At 42.0% G+C, this 10,459-nt stretch overlaps 1 long non-coding RNA gene across 1 annotated transcript; it reads right to left on the bottom strand.

The window, feature by feature from the left end:
- Positions 1–8,282: 8,282 nt before the first annotated feature.
- On the bottom strand, positions 8,283–10,246 carry LOC145429952 (uncharacterized). Its single transcript, XR_013910311.1, has 2 exons — positions 9,415–10,246; positions 8,283–9,260 (listed from the first exon to the last, which is right to left on the bottom strand). It is a non-coding gene; the product is annotated as an uncharacterized LOC145429952 (long non-coding RNA).
- Positions 10,247–10,459: the final 213 nt, after the last annotated feature.

The following is a 10,459-nucleotide window of genomic DNA, read 5'->3' on the forward strand; positions in this document are numbered from 1 at the left end:
GGTGAAATGTGGATGGTATTGGCCAGCACCAAAGGCCCTGGTGTAATGTGGATGGCCTCAGCCAACAGTACTGGCCCTGGTGTGGTGAAGACGGCCTCACAGGAAGCACTGTCCCTGGTGTTATGTGGATGGCCTCAGCCAACAACACTGGCCCTGGTGAAATGTGGATGGTATCAACGAGTAGCACACACCCTGGTGTAATGTAAAAGGCAATAGCCAACACCACTTGATCTGGTGAAATTTTGATGGTATTGGCCAGCACCACAGGCCCTGGTGTGGTGATGAATGAATCAAAGGAAGCACTGGCAGTGGAGTAATGTGGATGGCCTCAGCCAACAACACTGGCCCTGGAGAAATGTGGATGGTATTGGCCAGCACCACAGGCCCTGCTGTAATGTGGATGGCCTCATCCAGCACCACAGGCCCTGGTGTGGTGATGATGGCCTCACAGGAAGCACTTTTCGTGGTGTAATGTGGATGGCCTCAGCCAACAACAGTGGCCCTGGAGAAATGTGGATGGTTTCGGACAGCAAAACAGGCCCGGGTGTAATGTGGATGCAATCAACGAGTAGCACAGTCCCTGGTCAAATGTAGTTGGCCTCAGCCAGCAACGCAGGCCCTGGTGAAAGGAGAATGGTATTAACCCAGCAGCACAGGCCCTGGTGTGGTGAATATGGTCTCACAGGGAGCACTGGCCCAGGTGTAATGTGGATGGGATCAGCCAGTAGCACAGGCCTTTGTATATTGTGGATGGGATCAGCCACCAAGACAGGCACTGGTGAAATGTAGTTGGTCTCAGCCAGTAGAAAAGGCCCTGTTGTAATGTTGACTGCCTCATCTAACAACACTGTCCTTGGTGAAATAGGGATGGTATTGGTCAGCATCACACACCCTGATGTAGTGTGAATCGCCTTTGCCAACACCACTGGCCCTGGTGAAATTTGCATGATATCCAGCACCACACGCCCAGGTTTAATGTCGTTGGCATCAACGAGAAGGAGAGGCCCTGGTGGCGTGAAGATTGCCTCAAGGGAAGCACTGTCCCTGGTGTAACTTATCCACATTAGACCAGGATACATTACACCAGGCTTCTACCAGCCTGTGATACCGGTAGAAGCCGGCATCAAAGGCCCAGGTGTAATGTGGATGGCATCAACGAGCACCAGAGGCCCTGGTTGGGTAAAGATGGCCTCACAGGAAGCACTGTCCCTGGTGTAATGTGGATAGTAGAAGCCGGCATCACAAGCCCTGGTGTAATGTGGATGGCCTCAGCCCACAGCAAAGGCCCTGGTGTGGTGAAGATGGCCTCACTGTCCGTGGTGTAATGTGGATGGCCTCATCCAACAACACTCGCCCTGGTGAAATGTGGATGGTATTGGCCAGAACCACAGGACCTGGTGTAATGTGAAAGACCTCGACCAACACCACTGTTGGATGGTCCTGGTGAAATGTGGATGGTATTAACAAGTAGCACAGGCCCTGGTTTAATGTGGATGACCTCATCCAGCACCAGAGGCCCTGGTGTGTTGATGATGGCCTCAATGGAAGCACTGGCAGTGGTGTAATGTGGATGGCCTCATCCAACAACACTGGCCCTGGTGAAATGTTGTTGGCCTCAGCCAGTAGCACAGGCCCTGTTGTTATGTGGATGGCATGAGCCAGCAATGCAGGCCCTTGTGAAATGTGGATGGCCTCATCTAACAACACTGTCCCTGGTGAAATATGGATGGTATTGGTCAGCACCACAGGCCCTGGTGTAATGTGAATGGCCGTAGCCAACACCACTGCCCCTGGTGTAATGTGGATGGCATCAGCCAGTATCACATGCCCTTGGGTATTGTGGATGTCGTCAGCCAGCAACACAAGCCCTGGGGAAATGTAGTTGGCCTCACCCAGTAGCACAGGCCCAAGTGTAATGTGGATGGCCTCAGCCAGCAACAAAGGCCCTGGTGTGGTGAAGATGGCCTCACAGGGAGCACTGGCCCTGGTGTAATGTGGATGGCATCAGCCAGTAGCACAGGCCTTTGTATATTGTGGATGGGATCAGCCACCAATACAGGCCCTGGTGATAAGTAGTTGGCCTCAGCCATGACCACACCCTGGTGTAATGTAAATGTCTTAAGCCAGTAGCAAAGGCCCTGGTGTAATGTGAATGACCTTAGCCAACACCACTGGCCCTCGTGAAATGTGCATGATATCGGTCAGCACCACAGGCACATCAACGAGCAGCAGAGGCCCTGGTGGGGTGAAGATGGCCTCACAGGAAGCACTGTCCCTGGTGTAATGTAGATGGTAGAAGCCGGCATCACAGGCCCTGATGTAATGTGGATGGCCTCTGCCAAAAACAGTGGCCCTGGTGAAATGTGGATGGCATCAACGAGCAGCAGTGGCCCTGGTGTGGTGAAGATGGCCTCACAGGAAGCCCTGTCCCTGGTGTAATGTGGATGGCCTCAGCCAACAACACTGGCCCTGGTGAAATATGGATGGTATTGGTCAACACCACCAATACCCTGGTGTAATGTGAATGGCCTTAGCCAGTAGCACAGGCCCTTGTGTATTGTGGATCGCATCAGACAGCAACGCAGGCCCTGGTGAAACGAGGATGGCCTCAGCCAGGAACGCAGTCCCTGTTGTTGTGAGTATGGCTTCACAGGGAGCACTGGACCTGGTGTAATGTGGATGGCATGAGTCAGCAACGCAGACCCTGGTGAAATGAGGATGGTATCAGCCAGCAGCACACGCCCTTGTGTGTTGAATATGGCCTCACAGTGAGCAGTGGCCCTGGTGCAATGTGGATGGCCTCAGCCAGCAACGCAGGCCCTGGTGTGGTGAAGATGGCATCACAGGGAGCACTGGCCCTGGTATAATTTGGATGGCATCAGCCATGACCACAGGTCCTGGTGAAATGTAGTTGGCGTCAGCCATGACCACACGTCCTGGTGAAATGTGAATGTCCTCAGCCAGTAGCACAGTCCCGTTTGTGTGTTGGATCGCATCAGCCATGAACACAAGCCCTCTTGAAATGTGGATGGCATGAGCCAGCAACGCAGGCCCTGGTGAAATGAAGATGGTATCAGCCAGCCAGCCTTTGTTTCGGGCGAGTTCCCCATTCGAATGAATGTAATAGTCAGAAACGAACTGTGTTGGCGAAATAAAGCGTTTTTGTACAACTTCATATAATTCGCTTTAACTTTTGATAGAAGATTCAGACACACATGTTTATGGCTTTATCTTATAGAATTCAATATCCCCGTGCTGGGCAAACAGGCTTTGCAGCTGTTTGAGCTAAGATTTCCAAGTTATTCACATAATGAAAACCTATACTTTGTTTCAGGCGAGTTCCCCATTCAAATGCATGTAATAGTCAGAAACGCACTGTCTTGACGAAAGAAAGCGTTTTTGAACAACTTCATATAAATAGCTGTTACTTTTGATAGACGACTCAGACACACATATTTATGGCTTTATCTTGCAGATTCCAAGATAAAGTCTGGGCAAAAAGGTTTTGCAGCTGTTTGAGCTAAGATGTTAAAGTTATTCACATAATGAAAACCTATACTTTGTTTCAGGCGAGTTCCCCATTCAAATGCATGTAATCGTCAGAAACGCACTGTCTTGACGAAAGAACGTTGTTGTACAACTTCATATAAATCGGTGTAACTTTTGATAGACGACTAAGACACACATGTTTTGTTTATGGCTTCATCTTATAGAATTCAATTTCCCTGTGCTGGGCAAACAGGTTTTGCAGCTGTGGGAGCTAAGATGTTAAAGTTATTCACATAATGAAAACCTTTACTTTGTTTCGGGCGAGTTCCCCATTCAAATGCATGTAATCGTCAGAAAAGCACTGTCTTGGCGAAAGAAAGCGTTTTTCTACAACTTCATATAAATAGCTGTAACTTTTGATAGAAGACTCAGAAATACATATTCATGGCTTTATCTTATAGAATTCAATATCCCCGTGCTGGGTAAACAGGCTTTGCAGCTGTTTGAGCTAAGATTTCCAAGTTATTCACATAATGAAAACCTATACTTTGTTTCAGGCGAGTTCCCCATTCAAATGCATGTAATAGTCAGAAACGCACTGTCTTGACGAAAGAAAGCGTTTTTGTACAACTTCATATAAATAGCTGTTACTTTTGATAGACGACTCAGACACACATATTTATGGCTTTATCTTGCAGATTCCAAGATAAAGTCTGGGCAAAAAGGTTTTGCAGCTGTTTGAGCTAAGATGTTAAAGTTATTCACATAATGAAAACCTATACTTTGTTTCGGGCGAGTTCCCCATTCAAATGCATGTAATCATCAGAAACGCACTGTCTTGACGAAAGAACGTTGTTATACAACTTCATATAAATCGGTGTAACTTTTGATAGACGACTAAGACACACATGTTTTGTTTATGGCTTCATCTTATAGAATTCAATTTCCCCGTGCTGGGCAAACAGGTTTTGCAGCTGTGGGAGCTAAGATGTTAAAGTTATTCACATAATGAAAACCTATACTTTGTTTCGGGCGAGTTCCCCATTCAAATGCATGTAATCGTCAGAAAAGCACTGTCTTGGCGAAAGAAAGCGTTTTTGTACAACTTCATATAAATAGCTGTAACTTTTGATAGAAGACTCAGAAATACATATTCATGGCTTTATCTTATAGAATTCAATATCCCCGTGCTGGGCAAACAGGTTTTGCAGCTGTGTGAGCTAAGATTTTCAAGTTATTCACATAATGAAAACCTATACTTTGTGTCGGGCGAGAACTCCATTCAAATGCATGTAATCGTCAGAAACGCACTTGTTACGGACCCAGTTCCAGGGATTCGGGGTCCGTGAGCAGTCTGATACGGTGGCTGGGAAGTGCAAAGCGCAACAAATTAAAAAACGGCAACAAATTTAAAATCCGCAACAAATTAAAAATCCACAACAAATTAAAAATCCACAACAAATTAAAAAACCGCAACAAATTAAAAATCCACAACAAATTAAAAAACCGCAACAAATTAAAAAACCGCAACAAATTAAAAAACCGCAACAAATTAAAAATCCACAACAAATTTAAAAATTGCAACAAATTAAAAATCCACAACAAATTAAAAAACCGCAACAAATTAAAAATCCACAACAAATTAAAAATCCACAACAAATTAAAAAACCGCAACAAATTAAAATTCCACAACAAATTAAAAATCCACAACAAATTTAAAAATTGCAACAAATTAAAAATCCACAACAAATTAAAAAACCGCAACAAATTAAAAATCCACAACAAATTAAAAATCCACAACAAATTAAAAAACCCGCAACAAATCAAAAATCCACAACAAATTAAAAAACCGCAACAAATCAAAAATCCACAACAAATTAAAAAACCGCAACAAATTAAAAATCCACAACAAATTAAAAATCCTTGATGGAAAGGGATTGTCTGAAATACCGGAAGTGGCACAACGATTAGGCTTACTCCATATTTGTAGCTCAGAAAAGTGATTCGGGATGTCAACAAACGTTGAGAAACTCACGCCTCACAGCGCTTCCTTATCACCCTGACGGTGCTTGCTGCACTACACAGAGAACCGGAAAATGTTTTGCCTGTTTTGTGGCGTTAGCTTCAGCCTCTTCACCCCTTTTTGTGCTTCCTGTGGACGGTCTCTGGAGCTTTTGCGGGACACATACCAGGCTGAAGGATCAGACACCCTACAGTACTGCATTAAATATTTCAACGAAGGTCACTCATATAGTGTTATCGTGGACATGATGTTAAGTTTGCATGGTGTAAAGATAAGTTTAAGGAGTCTTAAAAGCAAACTTAATAATGCTGGACTTTACCGAAGAAAATATTTTCACTCCAGAACAACGATCATTAACGCAATCAGAGCGGAGCTTCAAGGACCTGGGCGATTGTTTGGGTATCGAACAATGTGGCTGGTACTTAAACAAAAGCATCATCTTAAAGTGAAGAGGGATGATGTGATGAAAATACTCCGGGAGCTTAATCCTCATGGATGCCAGATGAGAACACGCAGAAGATTCATTAGGAGAACCTATCATTCGCTGGGACCCAACTACATGTGGCATGCTGATGGTTATGACAAGCTCAAACCATTCGGTTTGGCCATTTCAGGGTGCATTGATGGATTTTCACGCAAGGTTTTGTGGCTAGAATGTGGACCAACCAATAATAATCCAGTGGTTATAGCTTGTCATGTGTTGGGAGCCTTGGTGTTGTACCGATGAGACTGAGAACTGACTGTGGGACAGAAAATGGCATTATGGCTGCAGTTCAGTGCGCACTACGTCACCATCATGATGACCACTTCAGCGGAGAGTCCAGTCACATGTTTGGTTCATCAACGAATAACCAGCGAATTGAGTCCTGGTGGTCAATATATCGAAAAGGAAGGTAAATATAACATTTAATTTTGCCTGATATTTAAAGGCGTAACAAATTTGAATGTCGTGCAAAAGTTGATTTATTGTCAGTCTGCCCCAGGGCAGCTGTGGCTACAACTGTAGCTGCCTCCACCAGTGTGTGAATGTGAGAGTGAATGAACAGTGGAATTGTAAAGCGCTTTGAGGGCCTCGAAAAGCGCTATATAAATGCAATCCATTATTATTATTACTGTTGTTATTATTATTATTATTATTATTTCAGTAATTCACATTAAAAAGTAAAACCGATATTAAATACTCATTGTATGCCAAACTATACATTTTTAGCCCATTTAGTAATTATGATGATTATGCTTTGGAACTTAAGAAAAACCCAACTTCAAAACCATAATATTGTGAAAAGGTTAAATATTTTAGACTTAAAGTGCCACTCTACTATGAGCTAATTAATTCAAATCATCTGCAAAGGGTTCCTGAGCCTCTAAATGGTCTTTCTAATTCAGGAGGACTCACAGGATGGACATGACTGCTGTCCTGACAGCTGTGGGAAAAAAAACATAATTGACACCCTCCATAAAGAACACCTTAAAAGAATTTGAATGTTCACAGAGACTATCAAAGCACATTAATAGAAAGTTTTGTCTAATGTAAGTGTGGATGAAAGGGGTGTAACATAGTGTAGTGGCTAAGACCTCAAGGCTGCTACTGAAGCATCCTGGTCTTCCATAACACCTCAACAGATCCACAGACTGATAGCATCCATACCACGCTGCATGGAGGCAGTAATTTATGCAAAAATGACCCAAACAAATAGAACATACAAATTGTTAGAGACATTGAATTTGGGTTTTTCATAAGTTCTACGTCTTAATCATTAACATTGTAAGAAATACTTGAAATACCTCACTTTGTATGTAATGACTCAGTATCGCTAATTTCACATTTAATTAGAATTCCTAAAATAAATTAACTTTTGCACATTACTGAAATGTTTTAGAGTTTTGCCTGTATGCAATCCCTTTCGATAGAAAACATTTAAACTGACTGGAGTCTATATATGATTCAGTTAAAATGAACTGTAAACTGCCATGCGATGACGTGTTGTGAAACGATGCCATGTAAACAAACTAAACTATCTCTAAACAACTTTTTTAGGGCTCAGTTTTGGTTGGAGCTGTTTGCGGATCTTCGAGATGCTGGACACTTCAATGGAAGTCACGAGCATCAGTGCCTTTTGAGATTTTGCTTCACTGTCATTGTTCAGAAGGATCTTGATGAATGTGTGAAGCTGTGGAACACTCATCGGATTCGTCCCTCAAGAACAGCTTCATGTCCAGGAGGTGTGCCAAATGAACTGTACTACCTACCCCACAGGTAACGGATAATAATGATCAAATAATTACTTTATGTGTAAACCTATATTAATGCAATTGTCTTCCATTGATCACAGATACGGCTCCAGAGACTGTGGATTCCTGATTCAACAATCTGAACTGGACGCTTTTCCTGAGTCTAGGCTGTCAGTAGTTGTATGTGGGGACTCAAACATACAGGAGTATCTGAATTTTGTAATGGAGCAAAATCATTTTCAAAAGCCTGTCTGCTGGGAGTCTGCCACTGAACTTTACATGAAGTTAATAGAAATTGCAAATTTCTAAAAAAAACAAAAACCTGGCTTTTTGTTGTTTTCACCAAAACCTATAGCATATGCTGCTTTTTTGAACTAGGCTACATGAGTTGGCTGAAGACGCCAAAAGTTTAAGTTTGTGTTTGTAAAAGCATATTCTTACTGAATGTCTTGATAATTCTGGTCCTTGTTTAGCTGATGGAAGTTGAGATACAGTCCTGAACATTTATATAAATAATAAATCAAATCAAAATCACATCTTGCACTGTATTGTGTGTTTATTACAACTTTTAAGAGTAGAACACAGTACACCTTTAAATGCCTTTACTTTTAGTAGCACTGTCAAAACTTTGAACAAATCAAGTCTAGCGATTGCATTTTAAATCTCCTTTGAACAGATGTACCTACATTTTAGAATAAAAAAAACATGCTCAAATACATAACAGATTTCTGGATAAGTCCCGTAGCAAAAAACCTACAGAATTTACAATGTAATGCCAAGAAGAAGCAGCTGTAAGTAACTGGGTTATCTAATAAAACTACAATAAACCTGGTAAACTATAATGGATTTGTGCTGTACCGCCAGTATGTCCCACCTTCTCCTATTCATAACATATTTTAAAAAAAAATTTGACTTAAAAACTTGAGGAATAAATCAACAGCAGGTTTGAACTACAAGGCCAGACATTCTAGAAACATCCAAATCCTGGGGAGTTTTGAATTCCAAAATCCATGTTGGATTTAAACAAGGAATATGAAGTTATCATTGGTAGTTTCAATAAGTTTAAGCATGTATTTGCCATCGGGAATAAAGAGTCATCCAGGAACTGTAGGCTTGGTAGTGGATCTAATCCAGAAGGTGGCAGTGATGTTAGCCCAGTTGCAAACATCAGAACATCGCCCAACGACACAGCAGTTTGTGATTCTGCAAAAAATTTAAAAAAAAATAAAAAAATTATATATGTATATGTGAATTCAACACATTGTCTTGTAATGAGTACTAAAAGAAATACTGGTATAAACCTTCACAGTCCAGCAGATAGTCTGACCAGTAGCCCACAGTTTGACTTTCCAGACGTCTCCTGTTACTTCCAGATGGGCTGAAGTCAGGTTTGAAAAGTCTCTCAAGTTCAAGGGCTGTGAGTTTCTTTTCCATGTGACACAGGACCGGGGAAAGCAAAGTAGGGTGTTGCTGGAGCGCACTCAGGAAATTAAGTGCTGAAAGACCCTCTTTAAATCTAAAGAATGAGGAGAACTTTGTGTCATTTACCAGTTCATAGTACATGCACAAACTATGGACAAACTGTGAACTTTGGAAACCTTGGAGAATGTAAAATATTTCAGTCGGAAATTATGAACAACACTGTCATAACAATAATTCACCTGTCTCACCTGTCAATTACAGATGAGTTTCGAGCAATTATATACCACCGGAGATAGTCAGACACAATGTCTTTCTTTTCCTCAACTGTGGAAACATGCCTTAGACAACCAGCCACCTGTAGCATAGTACTGTGTTTTATGACACAGTCACGCAGGACATCCACTGAACCAGCACTGTCGATCTGAAAAACCCATAAAAATGGACATACACAATGTAAGCTTACGTGTCTGATTTTCATTCCTGTTTTTTCCCTACACAAAGAAAGAATTTTTTAATGTCATACAGATGAAGAAGCTGTAGTTCTATCTGCATTCAAATCCTGCGCTGTCCTCACCTCTTGTAAAGCTTTCCCTATGTCGTCATCTGTGACTGAGGCAACTGTTGCTTTTACTGAAGTCTGGCCTGCAAGATAATGTACCAGCTCTTCTGACAGGAAATGGGGCCCTGGACCACCATGCACAACTGACACGGCTATCATCTTTCCTGCTAGGTAGTATTCATCCTGCCTTACAGCTGTGAATGAATACAGTAAATGATAAACTCTCTCACACACACACCTCTCTCTACCGATCGATCAGATCCGATCGATGTCAGATAGATCGATCAGATAGACAGACTAATGCTGTTTTGAAATAATCCAAGAAATTATTATGAGTTGCTTCTGATAATAATTAAAAACAAATTGATTTACAAGTCCAAAAAAGTCTTTAAATTAAGTTTATCAAACATCTGATCATTGCATACCCTTCTATAAGGGTTCTATAAGATAAAGCCATAAACATGTTTGTCTGAGTCTTCTATCAAAAGTTACAGCGATTTATATGAAGTTGTTCAAAAACGCTTTATTTCGCCAAGACAATGCGTTTCTCACTGTTACATGCATTTGAATGGGAAACTCGCCTGAAACAAAGTATAGGTTTTCATTATGTGAATAATTTTAAAATCTTAGCTCAAACGGCTGCAAAACCTGTTTGCCCAGCACGGGGATATTGAGTTCTATAAGATAAAGCCATAAACATGTGTGTCTGAGTCTTCTATCAAAAGTTACAGCGA

Source organism: Astatotilapia calliptera, chromosome 7, assembly GCF_964374335.1.
Source record: "Astatotilapia calliptera chromosome 7, fAstCal68.1, whole genome shotgun sequence".
Taxonomy (NCBI): domain Eukaryota; kingdom Metazoa; phylum Chordata; class Actinopteri; order Cichliformes; family Cichlidae; genus Astatotilapia; species Astatotilapia calliptera.